Source organism: Eriocheir sinensis, chromosome 5 (genome assembly GCF_024679095.1).
Source record: "Eriocheir sinensis breed Jianghai 21 chromosome 5, ASM2467909v1, whole genome shotgun sequence".
Lineage (NCBI taxonomy): Eukaryota > Metazoa > Arthropoda > Malacostraca > Decapoda > Varunidae > Eriocheir > Eriocheir sinensis.
In genome coordinates, this window is record NC_066513.1 from 5442688 (window position 1) to 5462109 (window position 19422).

At 36.5% G+C, this 19422-nt stretch overlaps 1 pseudogene; it reads left to right on the forward strand.

Annotated features, from left to right (window-relative positions):
- Positions 1–15328: 15328 nt before the first annotated feature.
- On the forward strand, positions 15329–17503 carry LOC126982869 (uncharacterized; annotated as a pseudogene).
- The last annotated feature ends 1919 nt before the right edge of the window (positions 17504–19422 follow it).

Below are 19422 nucleotides of genomic sequence, written 5' to 3' on the forward strand. Positions count from 1 at the left end.
CCTCTTTGCCTCCATGCTCACACTTCTGCCATTCATGATATGTCCCAAAGACCTTATCACCCTTCTTCCTTGCAATGCCCTTTCTCTTGTCTCTCCCTCCGTACCACCATGCTTGCACATAACTGATCAAGATACTTAAACTCATTAACCTCCTCCATTTCTTCACCATTCAAAATTATTTTGTATTTTTTTTCACATTCAGTTCCCACTCTATATGGGCATACAAAATCTACAACCTCACTTCTACTCCGCTCACAAACCATCACTTTACTTTTGTTCACATTTACTTTCAGCTTTCTCATTTTACATACCCTATCAAAAACACTGACCAAATTTTGTAAGTCACTTTCATTTTCTGCAATGAGCACTGTGTCATCAGCAAATAAGATTGAATTCAGCACCCACTTCCTTCCCTCAGCGTACATTTTTACTCCAACTTCTCCAACTTTGCCCTTCATTTCTTTCATAACACCATCCACATAAATATTGAACAACCATGGTGACATGTCACACCCCTACCTCAAGCCCATTTTTATCTCAAAATGTTCACTTGTTTCTCCACTAATTCTGACACATGCAGATGCATTCTCATACAAAGAGTTTATTGCATTAAGTAGTTTTCCTCCCACACTATAAATCTTTAAAACATCCCACAATGCAATCCAATCGACTCGTCATAAGCTTTTTCTAAATCCATGAAGGCAGAGTATAGTTTCTTTCCTTTTGCTATTATTTTTTCTACTACCATCCTGAAGGAAAATATATGATCCACACATCCCCTTCCCTTCCTGAAGCCTCCTTGTTCTTCACAGATTTTCTTTTCTGTAAGCCTTTGCACCCTCTCTATACCTTTCCGGGTATACTCAGGAGACTTATACCTCTATAGCTCCCACACTCCCCTCTCCTGCCCTTCCCCTTGTAAACTGGGACAATGATGGCTTTTGTCCAGTCTGCTGGCACCCCCCCCCCCCTTCCCATGCCACATCACATATCTTGACCATCCATTCAGTAACTACCTCTCCTCCACACTTCAACATTTCTGCTGTGATTCCATCAATTCCTGCTGCCTGTCCATTTTTATTCTTTTTATTGCTTGATTTACTTCTTCATATGTTATACTTCTTTCTTTATATACTCCTCCTCTACCTCTACTCAAAACTGCTGCTGGACGTCCATCCTCAAAATTCATTAATTTTTTGAAATATTCTCTCCATCTCTCCTTCACAGCTTCCCCGTCTTTCAGCATCTTTCCATTCTCATCCATAACTTCATTTATTTTACTTGGGGATATATTTTCTGCATTTCTTTCGTTTTTTACTTCTTTCCAATATGATTTTCTGTCCCCTTTATATTTTTCACTTAGTCATTTTCCAAAGTCTTCATCAACTCTCTTCTTACTTTCTTTTATTGCTTGTTTTAATTTCATTTTACATATTTTTATATTTCTTTTTCCTTTCCCTTTTTACTTGCTCAGCCACATTTCTTTCTTGAGTTTTCTTAAAAAGTTCCCTTTTCTCTTTTACTATCCTCCTTATCTCTTCTGTCTACCATGAATATGAATGTCCTTTTCTTTTTCCATCCCTCCCCACTTTCATTCCTAACACTTATTTTGTTGTAATTAACACAGCTTCTTTAAATGTTCCAAAACCTTTTTCAATATCTACTATCTTTTACACTTCCCCATTTTTCACTCAAGGCCTTTGCCATTTCATGTTTATACTCATCTTTTATTTATTTTTTTCCTGTAACTTTTCTATCTTCAATATTTAATTTTTTACTTAACGTTTCTTTTCAGCCACTCACTTTTCCTTTCCAATTTTCATCAAAGCCTAATTCCGTCAAAATAGGTGATAGGTGATACGTTGGTGGAAAAAATAGTTTCATGGTCTTTGAAGAGATTGATAAAGATGACGGAAACATTTGAAACATTTGAAACATTTTATTATCCCTTTATCCCTTTATACAATTATGTATTTACAATAATTTTGTAGTGCAGGGAGCCCATTTAAAGCTTGGAGCTTTTTGGGGCAGTACTGGAAACTTAGGTGCCGAATTTAATCAATAGTGCAAAAAGAAAAGAATATATATATATATATATATATATATATATATATATATATATATATATATATATATATATATATATATATATATTTGGGTAGGCGGTGGCCGAAGTGATAGCGTACTGGACCCACATTCGCCGCGTGATGGACGACGCGGGTTCGAATCCTCACGCTACCACTCGGATTTTTCAGTCACCGCCGAGTGGCTTAAAACTACCCACATGCTGTCCTGAAGACCACCCATCAACCCGGACTCTAGAGGAAGCCGTCCAAGCGAATCAAGAACGAGTTCCGGGGGGCAGCATGAGCCAATGCAAGATGGCGCCACTATAAACACTCGCCTGCGCCAGAACGGGCTGGGCCGACCATCAGGCCCCACCTGGAAGAAGCCTTGGGCCGACCATCAGGCCCCACCGGGAAGATGCCTACCGGCGCAATAGGCAACAACGTAAAAATATATATATTGAGCAATGAAAAAAATATATATATATATATATATATATATATATATATATATATATATATATATATATATATATATATATATATATATATATATATATATATATATATATATACACATACCAACATATAATATATGACAAAAGTAAAATGATGATAATAATAATAATAATAATAATAATAATAATAATAATAATAATAATAATAATAATAGTAATAATAATAATAATTAACATTGTGATAATTATAAAATAATAGTAGTGTAAATAATAATTAAAGTGATACTATTAACACAATATCATTAGTACAAAAAATTGTAATTGATTTATAAAAATAATATGGTAGTACTGTAAATGATAATGTAAGTAGTAATAGTATTAATACAATAATAGTATAAGGTAATAATTGATTAAGCTGAGGACACACTTTGACAGATGATACATGGACTTAATAATTATAATTGAGAAGAATATGTTTTTAAATTGTTTTTTAAAGGAGTGTATTGAATTTAGAGCTTTAATATTATTATGAATAGAATTCCAGGTTTTAGGTCCTGAATAAGAAAGTGAGTGTTGAAAAAGTGTTAAATTATGGGCAGGTGTACGTAAATTTTCATGAGTACGGGTGAAATAAGTATGTTGTGGCTGTAAGGACACGGAGGTTTCACTTTTGATCTTTTTATACATGTAAATACCAATTTGTAGCTTATTTATGTCAAAAAGTTTTAAGGAATTTGTTTCTTTAAAGAGAGGTTGTGTGTGGGCAAAGTAGTCACTGTTTGTAATAATTCTTATTATTTTCTTTTGAAGTCTAAACAGAGGTAACAGGTGTGTGGGGTATGTGTTGCACCAGATAGGCGTACAGTAATACAGGTGTGGTAAGACATGTGCGTTATATAGCATTTTCAAAACATCAATGGGCATTAATTCTTTAATTTGATATAACAGAGATACTAGCCTGGATAGTTTAAGGATTTGGTTTGTTACGTGATGATTAAAGGTCATGGTATCATCATACGTTATTCCTAATAATGTATGTTTATTAGTTCTGCTTATAATGTCTTGGGAAAAAAATAGGGACGGAAGTATTGATGGTGACTTATTAGTAAATAGCATATAAAATGTTTTGTTTAAGTTCACTGTTAATCTATTACTCAGACACCATTTATGAAAGGTTTGTAAGTCAGTGTTTGCTATATGTATCATGTCAGTAGGATTTTCACCAGTAATATTTAAGGTTGAGTCATCTGCGAAAAGGATTGTTTTAAGGTTTGTAAATATGTAAGTAATATCATTTATATATAAGAGAAACAGGATTGGACCTAAGACACTGCCCTGTGGAACACCGTATTGAATAGGTAGAGATGCAGATAGACAAGTGTGGAATTTGGTTGACTGAGTTCTGTGGGACAAGTAATCCTGAAACCAGTCATGAATAATACCTCTAATTCCATAGTAATACAACTTACGTAATATCGTTATATCGTGTCTGACTGTATCAAAAGCTTTGGTGAAGTCAACAAAGATGCTTAATAATGACTTTTTATTATCTAAAGTTTTATAGATTTCTTCTGAATAAGTTCTCAAGGCATCGAAAGTGTTTAGACCACGACGAAAACCAAACTGACTTGGATTAAGTATGTTTTTAGTTTCAAGAAAATTTATGAGGTATTTTTTCATTACTTTTTCAAAGATCTTAGAAAAAACATTTAGTAAGGATATTGGTCTATAATTACTTAGTTCATCTTTGGGGCCTTTCTTATGGATGGGGACAACAGTCATTGAATGAGGAAAGTCACCTTGAAGAAAGCTGAGAGGGTCTGTGGTGGAAGGTGGTAGACTGTGATCTAGTTTAGGTGCAACATTTGTGTAAAATTCATTAAAAGCTTGTGCAATTTGTAGAGGTTCAGAGAGTTTTTTACCATTACAGATTATGTTATTTGTGGAACTCTTCTTATGGTCATGATTAGAAAGTTGGTGGATTGTTCGCCATATTTTACGGGTGTTATTTTTAAAATTAGTGAATTGACCCATATAGTAAGATTTTTTAGCTTGTCTTATAGTATTATTTAGGATGTTACGGTATTGTTTGTATTGAGCCTCAGTGATAGCACCACTTTTATAGTCCTTAAATAGATAATTTTTTGTCCTTATAGAGTTTAGTACTGCCTCTGATATCCAGGGATTGTTTAATCTTTTTTCAGTTATTAATTTAGATTTAAGTGGAAAACAATCACTAAAAGCTTTTTTAATATTGTCTAAGAAAAATTTACAGTTGTCATTGACATCGTGTTCATTAAGGAGAGCATTCCAATTGATGATATTGATTTTTTTAGCAAATTCTTGTTTATTTGTTTGATTTATTACCCTAAACTCAATTTTATGTAGATTTTTAGATTTAGAGGGAACTTTAACATTAAGGAAAATTGGTAGATGGTCCGATATTGGGTAATGGATTATACCAGATGAGAAAGTGTTGAAAAAATTTGCAAAGATATGATCAAGTAGAGAAGGTTCACCTAGATTGAAGCTGTCTGGAAAACGTGTTGGTCTTGAAATGTGTGGGAAGAAATTCATTGTTTGGAGGGTTGCAAGAAAATTGTTAGTTGGGGTATGGGTAGTATGTTCCAGCAAATTTATATTTAAATCACCTACAAGAATTTTTTTTTGTTCGTTACAGTGTTATTTTGTAGTAATGTACATAAGGTGTTTGTAAATTCTTCCACAAATTCACGTTTACTGTGAGGTCTGTATATTGCACAAAGTATGAATGAAAGTGAGTCTGAGGTAATCTTAACAGTATTGATTTCAATATTATCATTAGTTAGTGATAGATCTTGTAATTGTTCTGACTGTATATTATTTGAAATAAAAATGGTGACTCCACCTTGTGCTCGGTTGGTCCTGACGAGGTGATAAGAGTGATACCCAGGAAGTTGATAACTGTGTTTGTTATTAGTATTTAGCCAGGTCTCAGTGATTGCCAGGATATCTGGGGTAGTGGAAAGGGTATTAAGGAAGGCTATAATGTTGTCAATGTTCTTTGGGAAGGATCTGGAATTTGTGTGTACAATATTTATTTTATTTGAGTTATGGCTAGATAATTTGTTGTATGCATCAAGATCAAAATAGTTTGAAACAGCGTTAAGATCAGTGTGTCCATGGAGATGATTAATGATTTCAAGAGCTATGTCATTAGTGTCCTCAGTGTGTGGGTGAGTATTGTCATCAAACAATGTGTCATATAGGTGGCTCATGGAAACTAATTTACTTTGGGAAGAAAAAAAAGAAGAAAAAGAAAAAAAAAGAAATATATATATATATATATATATATAGTGTAAGATTGCGTCAATTGACTTTTCGCGGGCGCAGGTACGAAACTCCAATTGGCGCGAATCGGATATGCCCTTCTTACACGGCTACGAAAATGGGGCCGAGAAAAATTAATTAGCTGGCAACTCATGTCAATGATTCCTTCATATGGGGTGCTATGACTCATCACCCTCAGTGACTTGTGTAACCGTTTTGTGTGCAATCACCGTTTTTTTCCACCGCTGGCTTTGTTATTTTTTCGCTCGCACTCGCGAGATATTATGTGTTAATTGCATCCTTATCGTTATGTCTAGAAAGTACACATCTCATGACGATATCGTGCGTGTGATAGAGGACCATAAATTAGGTTTGAAAACAAGTGAAATTAGTCAGAACACTGGTATTCTGCCGAGAACCGTGCAGAACATAGTGAGAAGATTCAAGGATGGCGGAGGCGTGAAGGTACCGGCACACGGACACGGGGGAGGCAGGGCTCGCAGCACTGTCCCTCGGACTTTGAACCTGCTAAAGAGGGAGATTGACTGTAACCCGACCCTCACTGCAAGAAAACTGAAGGAACAACATCCCAGCCTCCTCGGTGGCGCGTCCGTTAGAACTGTTCAGCGGGTGCTGCACGATGACCTTGGCTACAGAAAAGTGCGGGCGCGGAAAAAGCCCCTGATAAATGACTCACAGAGGAAGAGGAGGGTATTGTTCGCTAAGGAACATAAAGACTGGAACTTGGAGAGCTGGAAGAGGGTGCTGTGGTCTGATGAAGCCACATTCCGTGTGAGTGACACATCAGGACAGAGAGTGTGGCGCGCGCGGGACTCAGAACCCTTGGCTGTGAACCGCATCGCTGCTGCTGTACGACACCCTCAGCATTTAATGGTGTGGGGCAGCTTTGGCTATGGTGGCTTAGGGGACTTAGTGATCTTACCGCAAAATGAGACTGTGACTAAAGAATCCTATTACATCATTCTGAACGAGCATTTGGAGTCATCTTTTGAGAAGAGCGGCACAGACATTCTCCAGCAGGACGGCGCGCCACCACACACGGCAAAACTGATCAAACACTGGCTATCTGACTGTGGTATTAATTTTATCACGGACTGGCCAGCGAACTCTCCAGATCTTTCACCGATCGAAAACCTTTGGGCCATAATCAAAGCCAGGTTGAGGGAAAAAGACACGTCATCTTTGCCCAAGCTGGAGGTAGAGCTGCGCAGGGCCTGGGAGTCGCTTGATCCTGACCATCTGAAGAGCCTCGCAGAATCTCTTCCCAAGCGCCTAAAAGAAGTTCTCAAGAGGAATGGCAACCCTACCAAGTATTAGTTACACAATTGGTGAGTATTTTGTGCAAAATCAAATGTCTTTATTAATTTACCGGTTAAAACAAGGTATGTATACAAGTAAAGCTTATTTACTTATGAAAACAAGCGGTACGAAAAGTCAATTGACGCAGACTCTATATATATATATATATATATATATATATATATATATATATATATATATATATATATATATATATATATATATATATAGATATAGATATATAGATATATAGATATATATAAAATAAATATGAAGTGCAGCATTCTAGCTGCACCCGGTGGTGTGTGTGAGTTGAAATAATACGGTAGTGGCATGGAGACTAAATTAAGTAAAGTAGTAATAGTAGTAAAGTGGTAATAATAGTAGTGAGGTAATAGTAGTAGAAGTGAGGTAATAGTAGTAGTAGTGATGTAATAATAGTAGTAGTGAGGTGATAGTAGTAGTAGTAAAGGAATAGTAGTAGTAGTAAGGGAGTAGTAGTAGTAGTAAAGGAATAGTAGTAGTAGTAAGGGAGTAGTAGTAGTAGTAAGGGAGTAGTAGTAGTAGTAAAGGAATAGTAGTAGTAGAAAGGGAGTAGTAGTAGTAGTAAAGGAATAGTAGTAGTAGTAGTAAGGGAGTAGTAGTAGTAGTAAGGGAGTAGTAGTAGTAGTAAGGGAGTAGTAGTAGTAAGGGAGTAGTAGTAGTAGTAAGGGAGTAGTAGTAGTAGTAAAGGAATAGTAGTAGTAGTAAGGGAGTAGTAGTAGTAGTAAAGGAATAGTAGTAGTAGTAGTAAGGGAGTAGTAGTAGTAGTAAGGGAGTAGTAGTAGTAGTAAGGGAGTAGTAGTAGTAGTAAGGGAGTAGTAGTAGTAGTAAAGGAATAGTAGTAGTAGTAAAGGAATAGTAGTAGTAGTAAGGGAGTAGTAGTAGTGGGGGTAGTAGTAGTAGTAAGTTAGTAGTGGTAGTAGTAAAGGTAGTAGTAGTAAAGGGTAGTAGTAGTAGTATGGTAGTAGTAGTAGTAGTATGGTTGTAGTAGTAGTGGGAGTAGTAGTGGTGGTAGTGGGGTGGTGGTGGTGGTGGGGTGGTGGTGGTAGTAGTAGTAGTGGTAGTAGTAGTGGTAATAATAGTAGTAGTAGTAGTAGAAGTAGTAGTATAGTAGAAGTAGTATAGTAGTAGTAGTAGTAGTAGTAGTAGTAGTAGTAGTTGTTGTAGTACTAGTAGTAGTGGTAGTAGTAGCTGTGTCAGTACTACTAGCAGTAGTAGTAGTAGTAAAAATAATAGTAAATTAGTGATTGTAGTAATAATAATAATGAAAGTAGTAGTGTAGTAACAGCAAAATAGTAGTAAGGTGAAAGTGGTAGTAATAATAGTAGTTTACAGTAATAATTGTTATCGGGTAGTAATGTAATAATAGATGATAAAGGTTAATCAGTCATCGTAAAAAGCTATAATAAGATAATTGATAAAAGTCATTACCATTACCATTTTATGACATTGCAATGTAATAAGTAAGTGATAGTAATAATTGTAATAATAGTAATGAAAGTAATACATTATATAATAAGTAATAATAATAGTAATAATAATAGTTGTTACCCGTAGTAAATAATTGGAGCGTAATACGTATAAATACAATCAAGATTAGTGGCAAACTAGTAGGTTACATATATGTATAGAAGTAATGGTAATGGTAGTAGTATATTAGGAGGTTAACAATATAAAAGTAGGATAACAGCAATGGTAACAACAGCAATGGTTTAGAGAAATAAATTTTGGTGTTAATAATAAGGATAATAAGATTATCAATGATAATATTAATGATAATACCACTAATAATAATCTTAATAACACTAATAATATTATTAATAATACCAATAATGATATTAATAACATTAGTACCAGTAATAATCTTAATAACACTAATAATATTATCAATAATACCAATAATGATATTAATAACATTAGTACCAGTAATAATAGTAATAACAATAATAATGATAATAATGATAATAATAATAATAATAATAATAATAATAATAATAATAATAATAATAATAATAATAGTAATCTTAGTACATAAGTAAAGTGGTAAATAAAACTGGTACCTCAAATATCAATAATAATAATAATAACAACAATAATAATAATAATGGTAGTAATCATAATATTGATAATAATAGCAATAATAATATTAGTACAAATAAACTACTACTAATAAGAATGAGTAATAATGCATATCTTGTTGATAACACTTACAATGAAAATACTTGCAATAATGTTAATAATAGTTTTATTAATCATATTAGTGAAGATGATAATAATAATAATAATAATATTGATAATAATAATAATAATAATAATAATAATAATAATAATAATAATAATGATAATAATAATAACAATGATACTAAGTAATTTAGGATGACTTTTTGGTAGTTCTTAGTTGCACCATTATTAGTTATTACTGCTTTAATATTAATGGCCTGTAGCTGTGTAGGGGTCGTGGATGTTTTAACAATGGTTATTGTTTTAAGTTGTACTCGCAGTTATAGTTTTTTATTATAAATGTAGAAAGAAGTAGTAGTAGTAGTAGTAGCAGTAGTAGTAGTAGTAGTAGTAGGAGTGGAGGTTATAGTAGACATAGTAATAGTGGCAGTAGTAGTAGTAGGAGTAGGAGTGGAGGTTATAGTAGACATAGTAATAGTAGTAGTGGTAGTAGTAGTAGTAGGAGTAGGAGTGGAGGTTATAGTAGACATAGTAATAGTAGTAGTGGTAGTAGTAGTAGTAGTAGGAGTAGGAGTGGAGGTTATAGTAGACATAGTAATAGTAGTAGTGGTAGTGGAACAAGTTTTTTTGTTTTTTTTTGTTGCTACTGGCAGTGTTGGTGTAAGTGGTGGTCAGAGAGTACTTATTGATATTGTAGTTGTTGTGGTAGTTGTGGCTGAAGTAGTAGCAGCAGTCGAAGTGGTAGCAGCCGTAGGTTGATTGTAGTCTAGTCGGAGGAGGCGATTTCCAGGTACTTGTCCAGCATCACGGGGTACTTCTCCAGGAAAGCCACCAAGGTTTGTTCGTCGACAATTGTGTACCGTACTGTGGAATTTTTTAGTTTTATGGTGATCTTTCCATCCTTTGTATGGCACTGTTGGAATTTTTGTCTGTGGACTTTCCTCACTGCTAGCACCTTTTTCAGGATGTTGTATCTTTTTGGGGTCAAGCTCTCGTTGATGTAGAGATTCGGTTTTAGGTTTATGCAGGCCCCCACAAGGTCATATTTCAGGGACCTGTTCACCAATTTGACGATGATGGGCCTGTTTCTGTTTTGTTGAACGGGCCCGAGCCTGTGTGCCACACTTATGTCTTCTTCTTTGACATTTATTTTCAGCTGGTCTTTGAAGGTGGACACCACGAGACTTTTGGCGTTTTCAGGTGCCGTTTCTGGAGGAAGTGCGGGACCACTAACAACCACTGTGTCTTTTCGCTCGTATTGTTCGATGCTGTCAATATGTGTTTCAAAGCTGTGTAGTTTGTGTTTCAGGTCATTCACTTCAGTTTCCAGGTTGGAGATTACTGTGTCTTTCTTTACCATTTCTTCTTTTATTATTTCTAATTCTGTTTTGAATTGCTTTGTGATGATCACTTTTAGAATTTTGACCAGCGCCTTTGATTCTTCGGAGAGGCCAGCCATCATGTCACCTAGTTCACTGTCCACAAGGTTGGGTTGGGCACCAGCGGCAGATGCTGTAGCGGAACGGCTCGTTGGGGTTTGATTCGGTGTTGTTTGTGAGTTGGCCCGTAGATGTCTGAGACCTTGAGCCGCTCCTCGTCTGGTATTGGCCATGGTAGTGGAATACACACACACTGCTTATGATGGAGTTGCTGTAGTGTTTCACTGGTGTTGTTTGTGTGTTCACTCAACTGTTTTTTCTTGTTACTGCTTAGTTTGTTGACTTCACTACAATCACATGCAGGCACTTGGTACTTGTATCTGATGACCTCTGGCAACATTCAGTTAATCACTGTAATAGTCACTGTCTGTATCATATTTCTTTGTTCACTATAAAATAGTCTTGTGCTAGATCATTGTTCTGTTCACCCGGCGCGGCTGTCCAGAGCAGCCGACACGGGAATGAAGGAAGCTAGGTAGGAGCGTCTTGTCTCGATCAAGGCGGGGAACGAAGTGATTGCTTTATTCTCATGTCTTTCTCATACTTGCAGGCTGAATTTTGGTAAATGAAACAAGGGAATTGATTTTTCAAGACAGGACATTATGAGGAAAACAGAACTGTTAGTGCAATATAAGAAATATGTAACACTATGTCAATAACTAATAAGAAGCATTTTTTTTCCATTTGCAGAAAGGGATCTGCTCACCTGCAAAGCAATGTAACACCACTTGAGGGTTCAGTTTCACATATATTGCTCATGCACTAACCCTAATGCAAGTAAGATTACAGAGTTACATTTGCCCATGAGAATGAATCAATTTTCCATTTCTGACTTTATTATGTACCGTGCTTTCTATTCTTCACACACACACACACACACACACACACACACACACACACACACACACACCAGCAAAAAAAATATTAGTTGTATCTAAGTATTTTATGTATATACATATACACTTTTATTTATGTTGTAAATTTCAACTCTGTATATTTTATGGAAGATTAGCATTGTGGGGTTAAAACTAATTACATGTGTGTACTTATTTTCCTAGTATTCATGAAGCCTTACTGAAATGTTATTGTATGAATTTGATATGGATATGGATGCAGAGTTTACTACTTGAAATCTCTCTCTCTCTCTCTCTCTCTCTCTCTCTCTCTCTCTCTCTCTCTCTCTCTCTCTCTCTCTCTCTCTCTCTCTCTCTCTCTCTCTCTCTCTCTCTCTCTCTCTCTCTCTCTCTCTCTCTCTCTATATATATATATATATATATATATATATATATATATATATATATATATATATATATATATATATATATATATATATATATCAGAAATGTATGATGTGCCATTCATGTAGCATAATATAATACATATTTTTTACTTCTTATTTAATTTTTTAAAGTTTTTTTTTATCATGCACTTCTTTATTTGTTTATTACTCCATGGTATTACAACTAATACATGAGGTTTTGTTGACCTGTTAACTTAATATATGCTATAGAAATGCACATTTTCTTCCTTTGTGTTGCTTTAAAGCAGCGGTTCCCAAAGTGTGGTGCGCGCACCCCTGGGGGTGCATGAGCTGATCCCTAGGGGTGCGTAAGGAAAAAAAATAATGTAATGGCGGATTTTAAATCATTGAAATTTCAAACATATCATTAACTGCCATCGTTATAAAACTAACATATGCTGTACGCTTTAGCGGAGGTGCCTGCTCTTTGTTTAAAACTTACCCAGAATCTGAGCACATTCATCCACCCCCCCAGGTACATTTTCGTTCAATTTTGGTAGCCATCGCTCAGAGCCACATACTTTGCGAGCACAAAATTCGTATAAAAATGGACAAAATTTAAGGAAATCAACGGCATCTTAGTATTGCGAATCTTAGCGGAGGTGCGTGGACTCAGTCACAGCCTTGGAGGTGGTGCGTGGCCTGATAAGTTTGAGAACCGCTGCTTTAAAGGATCAATAGTAAGATATGAATATGATATCATTTCCAAATGAGGGTAAATGGCTATTTCTGCACTGATTATTGTTCGCAATTGATTTAAGTACTGTGATATAATGAATGGCAGTGGATGGATAAAGTATTCTTTACAGTGTGTTTCATTGATTGCAGCATTTAATATATGTTCCTCACTTTACTCTTAGATTTTTTCTGTTTTTTTGAGCATATGAATGGGTAAAAAACTTTATTTACATATCTTACAAAGGTGCGTATTTTCTTCCTCACTTTTAGTGATTGATACTCAGAAGTGTATGTTTTAGTTAATGACTTCTAGAAACAGGTTATATTTTGTACTGTTTTTCTTTTTTTCTCAGGCTAGGATGAAGTGCTAGTTTTTTTTACATCTCAGCTTTATCTAGCGTTACAGTTTTGATGGAGGGGGGTTTACAAGTATTATTTCAAGTACACACAAATTATTGAATTAACATTTTGAGCATATTTTGCTTAGAATTATTTTACACTAATTTTTTTTTTCCTCCACCTTTGAAATTAAGGGGATAGTTTTTTGCTTGTTTGTTCCTTTTCACATTACACATGATGCGACCAGATTTATATTGTTAAATGTTTAAATGAGAAACATTAACTTCATGCTATAGGTAATGAAATGTCAGTGTTAAATTTTTTTCTTCAGCTTTGTAATGCAATGTTATGAATAGAATATTTAATTTTGTACATTAATATATTGAGTTTCTCACCCCTTTCTTTTCTTGACCTTAGACAACACTAATTAGTTGCTAGTATCAAAGTTACTAATGACTAGTCATCTGCATAAGAATGACTAGGTGATTAGTCATTTATCTGACTAACACCTCTGGTCCAGTTTACTAATGCGGTTAGTAAAAGTAGTGACCAGTACGAAGCGGTTAGTCATTTTACTTTGACTAAGGCCATACTCAGCTTTAGTAGTCAGTTAGTCATAAATTGACTAACCATGTTACTCATCGTGACTAATCATGCCACTCCTTTTGGACCCCACGGACTTTACTAAGAAAAGTTAGTCAGCACGACTAACTTTGGTTTTGTGTGATGGGGTACTGCCCGTCCCGCGGGCAATTCTCAGGAGATGAAGTCTTCCCTCCTTGCCCCCACGATGAGTAATCACGACCTCCCATCCAGGCTTCGGACGTACGAGAGGCAATTTAAAAAAAAAAAAGGATTCCCTGGCACGGCAGACAGTGACTACGTTCGCTTCATCGGTATCTTACAGGTTTCTCATCTCTGCCTGGGTGAACACCCTTGCGTCAAACATCCTTGGAGTTTTATTCTGCTAGTATTCCTCCTTTCGGGTAGCGGAGTGGATTACGCAACATTGTACACTACGGCAAGTTCGAGTGACCTCAGTCGCTTCTGCGCTTACCAACTCGGCGGGAAGCATAAGTAGATTTAGCATGTGGCACTTCGATGGAGGTCCCTTCTCCCCTGCTCCAAGTGGGAGTTAGCTATCGTGCACTAGTCATGGAGGGTTCCCAAAATGACGGTTTTGATCTCTGAAAACCCTATTTTGGGGAACCCAAAATGACTAGTGCATATTCCCCCCCCCCCCCCCTCCTTCCCCACAGAAGGTTCCTTCAGCCTCCGTCGATACGCCTTGAAAGAATGAGGCATGGGGCTTCCGGCACCTTCCTCCACCTGTGTCCAGGCGCTGCTATCTCCCTTCTCGATCGCTTCATCCAACGGTTCCACGCGTTATTACTTCTTTTTTACTAGTGCAGCCTAGACTCATTGTAGTCTAGATGTTGGGATATTTACCGTTTTTCTCTAGGCTTTATCGCGAGAGAGAGTATCCCTTTCACATTATAGCTATCGTGCACTAGTCACTCCGGCTTCCCAAAAATAGGTTTTTCAGAGATCAAAATCGTCATTTCCTCCTCCTCCTACTCTTCTTCTTCTTCTTCTCCTTCTTCTTCTTCTTCTTCTTATTATTATTATTATTTTTATTTTATTTATTATTATTATTATTATTATCATTATTATCATTATTATTATTATCATTATTATTATCATTATTATTATCATTATTATTATCATTATCATCATTATTATCATCATTATTATCATTATTATTATTATTATTATTATTATTATTATCACTATTATTATTATCATTATTAAATAACAATTATTATTATTATTAAATAATTATTATTATTTCTACTATCATTATTATCATCATCATCATCACTACAATCCTTCCGTCCAGCTTCCTCCACTAGCCACGCCTCACCACCACCCCTTGAAGCCTCAGCAGTCAGCGCGGCCTTTCAGCGTCACCACCGAGCCGTCAGTCAACCAATCACCTGCCTGGCTCACAAACACCAACCACCACCACAACCACCACAACCAACAACAACAACAACAACAACAACATCATCACGCTGTCTCTCCCACCACCACTGTCCCTAAGCCGGCCACACACGTGCAGTTTAAACTGACAGTTACAACTGTTCAGTTCTAACTGTCAGTTGAAACTGCGCGTGTGTGGGTATCTCAGTATCTCAGTTCATCCGTTCAACACAACTGAACAGTTAAACTGAGACAAATAAAATTTCAATATTTTTAACTGAAAGGATTAACTGAATTGAGCGTGTGTGGGGATTCAACTGTATAGTTGTCAGTTTAAAATTTGTGTTTAGCGTGGAGTACAGTTGGTTGAGGTGAAGATGTCACGTAAACCAAACCAAGTCATTATTGATTTCATTGCATTGTATCGATCTGAACCTTGCCTGTGGCAAGTTAAAAGTCAAGAATAACATGACCGCGCAGAGAAAGATGCTGCCTATGGCAAATTAGCAACGAAGTTGGAGGAACTTGAATCTGGTACTACCAAGAAGTCTGTCTTAATGAAAATTAACAGTTTGAGATCTGCTTATCGCAAGGAGAAAAAGAAGGTTGAGGCATCACAGAAGTCTGGAGCATCTACAGACAGCATCTACAAGCCGGTGCTTTGGTATTACGACCTGCTTGAATTCGTGCAAGATCAAGATACCCCGAGGACGTCACGTTCAAATCTGGACAGTGAAACCGAGGAGGTAAGAGAAACACAATATCATTAATGGTAAATGTTTACAAAAGCTCCGCATCACTTACAGCAATGAAAGTTATATAACAATGTAGAGGAAGCTGAGGCCATATCATAGACGTAAAAATTTTGAGCTTTTGTAAACATTTACCTCATTAATATAGAGTATTTATTATTATAATAAAAAGGAAAACCAGTATAAACAAATATTTATTTTACATATTTATTTGTGAACAAATTACATAAACTAATCAGCCAATAATAGAATAATCTATTATTTGTTTTTTTAAAATGTGATTGTTTTGCCATGGCACTTTGCCATCATTCATGAAGTAGTTCATAAATTTTTCTCTGACTTCTTTTCCGTCATTACAAATATTTCCACGACGACGATTTAGTGGAATCATATTCGATTGTGAACTATCGCAGCCAGTAGAAATAACAGATCCATCATGAGTATTTTCTTCATACATAAAGCTCACAGGGGCGTATGTACTAGATTGTTCTTGAATCAAAAAGTTATGCAATGCACAAGTAGCCATTACTACTTTCTCAACATTCTCCGGTTCTAAATTAATTGGGGACTGAAAAATACGGAACCGTGAGGCAAGTATCCCAAAAACGTTTTCTACAATGTGCCTTGCTCGAGATAATCGATAGTTAAAAACCTCTTTTTTGGCTGAATCTAATAATTCTTGCCTGAATGGCTTCAAAATATCAGTTGTGAGAGGAAACGCATCGTCAGCAACGAAGACATATGGAACATCTTTGAATTTGTCACTAACATCGTCAGGCTGAGGACTGTGTAAATTCTCGTTCACCAGCTTTTCAAAGAAAGATGTATTCTGAAGAACACCACCATCGGAAATCCGTCCATTAGTTCCAAAATCAACCAGTAGGAACTGGTATTTTGCATCAACTATAGCTAGAAGAACCATACTGTGTTTGCCTTTGTAATTATAATAATAAGATCCAGAGTTATGAGGGGGAATTATTTCAATGTGTTTGCCATCCATGGCACCGATGCAGTGTGGAAAATGCCATCTTTCCTCGAACAAGGTTGCAATCTCCTTCCATTTTTCCTCTGAGTTGGGAAACTGAAACAAACACGGAGCAATAAATGTTAAAAAATGTATATATTTTAAAATTTTATAATATCTTATAAGTTTGTAAAATGTATAATTTCTTATTTTTTTTATATTGTTAATATATTATGTGTCCATTTTTCAGGAATCCGTTGGCAATCCACTCCCAGTTGAAGAAGTTGTGAATTCTAGTGTTGAAGACTCTACATCTACAATTGCGGATGTTCAAGAAGTGTCAGAAACACAACCAAAACAACCAATAACCTCAAGGCCTGGTTCTAATAAAAGAAAAGCGAGAATTGATGACCTGACAGCAGAAGTGCTGACTACAATGCGTGACCACTTCAAAAAACCTAAGGAACAACCTTACCGTTATGATCTGCTAGGAAGCACTATTGCTCTGAGATTAAAAGCTCTGGACAAACGTGTGGCCCTCGTTGCGGAAAAAAAATATATGACATAATATTTGAGGCTGAAATGGGTTATCTAAGCACATCGTCAATGCATCATTATAGTTCATCAACAAGCCAGAGTCCTATTAGAACCGTCACCGTGTCCAACATATGAGCAAGGTTCATTTACACAGATTCATAATGACAGAATCGGACACTCATTGCTTTCTCAGGAGAACACAGCATCCTCATATTTTGCTCAGTTTGATCCTAATATTAATGTATAAACGAGTTAGGGAGCAAAATGTCAAATTATCTGAGATTAACTGTTACATTAAGTGTATTTCTTTAAAATTCCATGTAAACCCGTTCTGAAAATAGATGCAGTTTGTCAATAAAATATGATTATGTTCTCATTTTTCCTATTAATTTAATTTATAAAATACATACCTGCATATACTTCCCCAAAACTTTGTACAAGATGTCACATGTTTCTGGAATAATTTTTCCAAGAGATTGAGGTGATATTCTTGTGGAAAATTTGAGACACTCATACGACCGTCCTGTTGCTAGAAACCTCAAGGTAGCAGTTAATCTTTCATGTGGAGATATTGCTCTTCTCATTACTGTATCTTTCTTTTTAATGAAAGGAGAAACCAGCGAAAGCAACTTTTGGTACACTGTTTCAGTCATGCGCAAATAATTGAGAAAATCTAATGGTTCTTCACTTAATTCTTTTAATAATCTAATATCCGAAGATTGATTTCGCCTTAATAACCACTTTTTGCACCACTGTTTACGCTTTTTCTTTTTTTTTTCTTTTTTTGTAGCATTAATAGTACACCGAGAGCGGCAAGATCGTACTGCTCGGAATCCATTGTAAAAACTGAAGGATTGAACTGTACGTGTGTGTCCATCTCAGTTTAAACTGACGTAAATACAGTGAACAGTTGTAACTGTCAGTTTAAACTGCACGTGTGTGGCCGGCCTAAGTGTCCCATCCATCACGAGCGCCATGAGCAAAACACCACACCCTGCACCACGACCACCACCATCACCACCGCCACCACCACCACCACACTATCCATCCACCACCATCACCACGACCACAACAACAACAACACTATTGCTGCCACAGCCACCACCACGACCTGCTTTAGCATTACTGTCACCATTACCAACCCTCAACACCATCACCACAACCACCACACTATCTCACCCCTACATCCACCATAACCACCATAACCACAACACCTCTTGCTCCACAAACACTACCATCACCACAAACATAACCAACCAACCCCAATAAACATAATATAGAAGATACAACGAGGTGAATGAATAGACCAAGGCAAACAGGTAGACAGGTAAACAGGAATGAAAAGTGGACAATTTAGACATAATATAGGTAAACATAATAGACATAATCATATTGAGGATGGAACGATTTTTTTTCGTTTCGTCTATGGTGCAGGTAAGCTTTACTGGTGAGCCTGGTGCTCGGGCCCAACCCGTGCTTGCGCAGGCGTGGAAGTGGCAGATATAATTCATTGTCGGAAAGTGTAGTATTCTGAGAGTAGGTAGGAATAACCTCTCACACAGTTATTCTTAAATGACACTCATCTGGAGGGAGTAGGTAGGAAGACACCTACCGAAACAGGCGTAAGCCACTCCCTGTGGGAAGCGAGGAAGGTGCTGAAGCCCTCCAAAGATCCTTCCCATGTTCTCACTCTCCGTTTCCCTATTGTTTCATCAACACCAGAGAGTAGTTCAGCATGCTCTCTAAAGACAGATTATCTCTCTTTCCACACCACACTACATTCACACAACATACACATCATCTCCCAAAATTTTACAAATTCAAAATGGTGAAAAATCACAGAGCCTCGGAGTCCCCGCCTTGGGGGAGGGGGGGGGGGGGGGCGCATTCACCCAGGTAGAACTCCCCTTTTGCTGCTGACTTGAGAGGTATCTTGATAACTCCTCATACCTCTGTCTTATCAATTTCTGCAACATTCGCGGTCTTCTCTCCAATTTCCATTCTGTGGAGCACCATCTTTCCTCCTCTAAACCTCACCTTCTCTTCCTCACCGA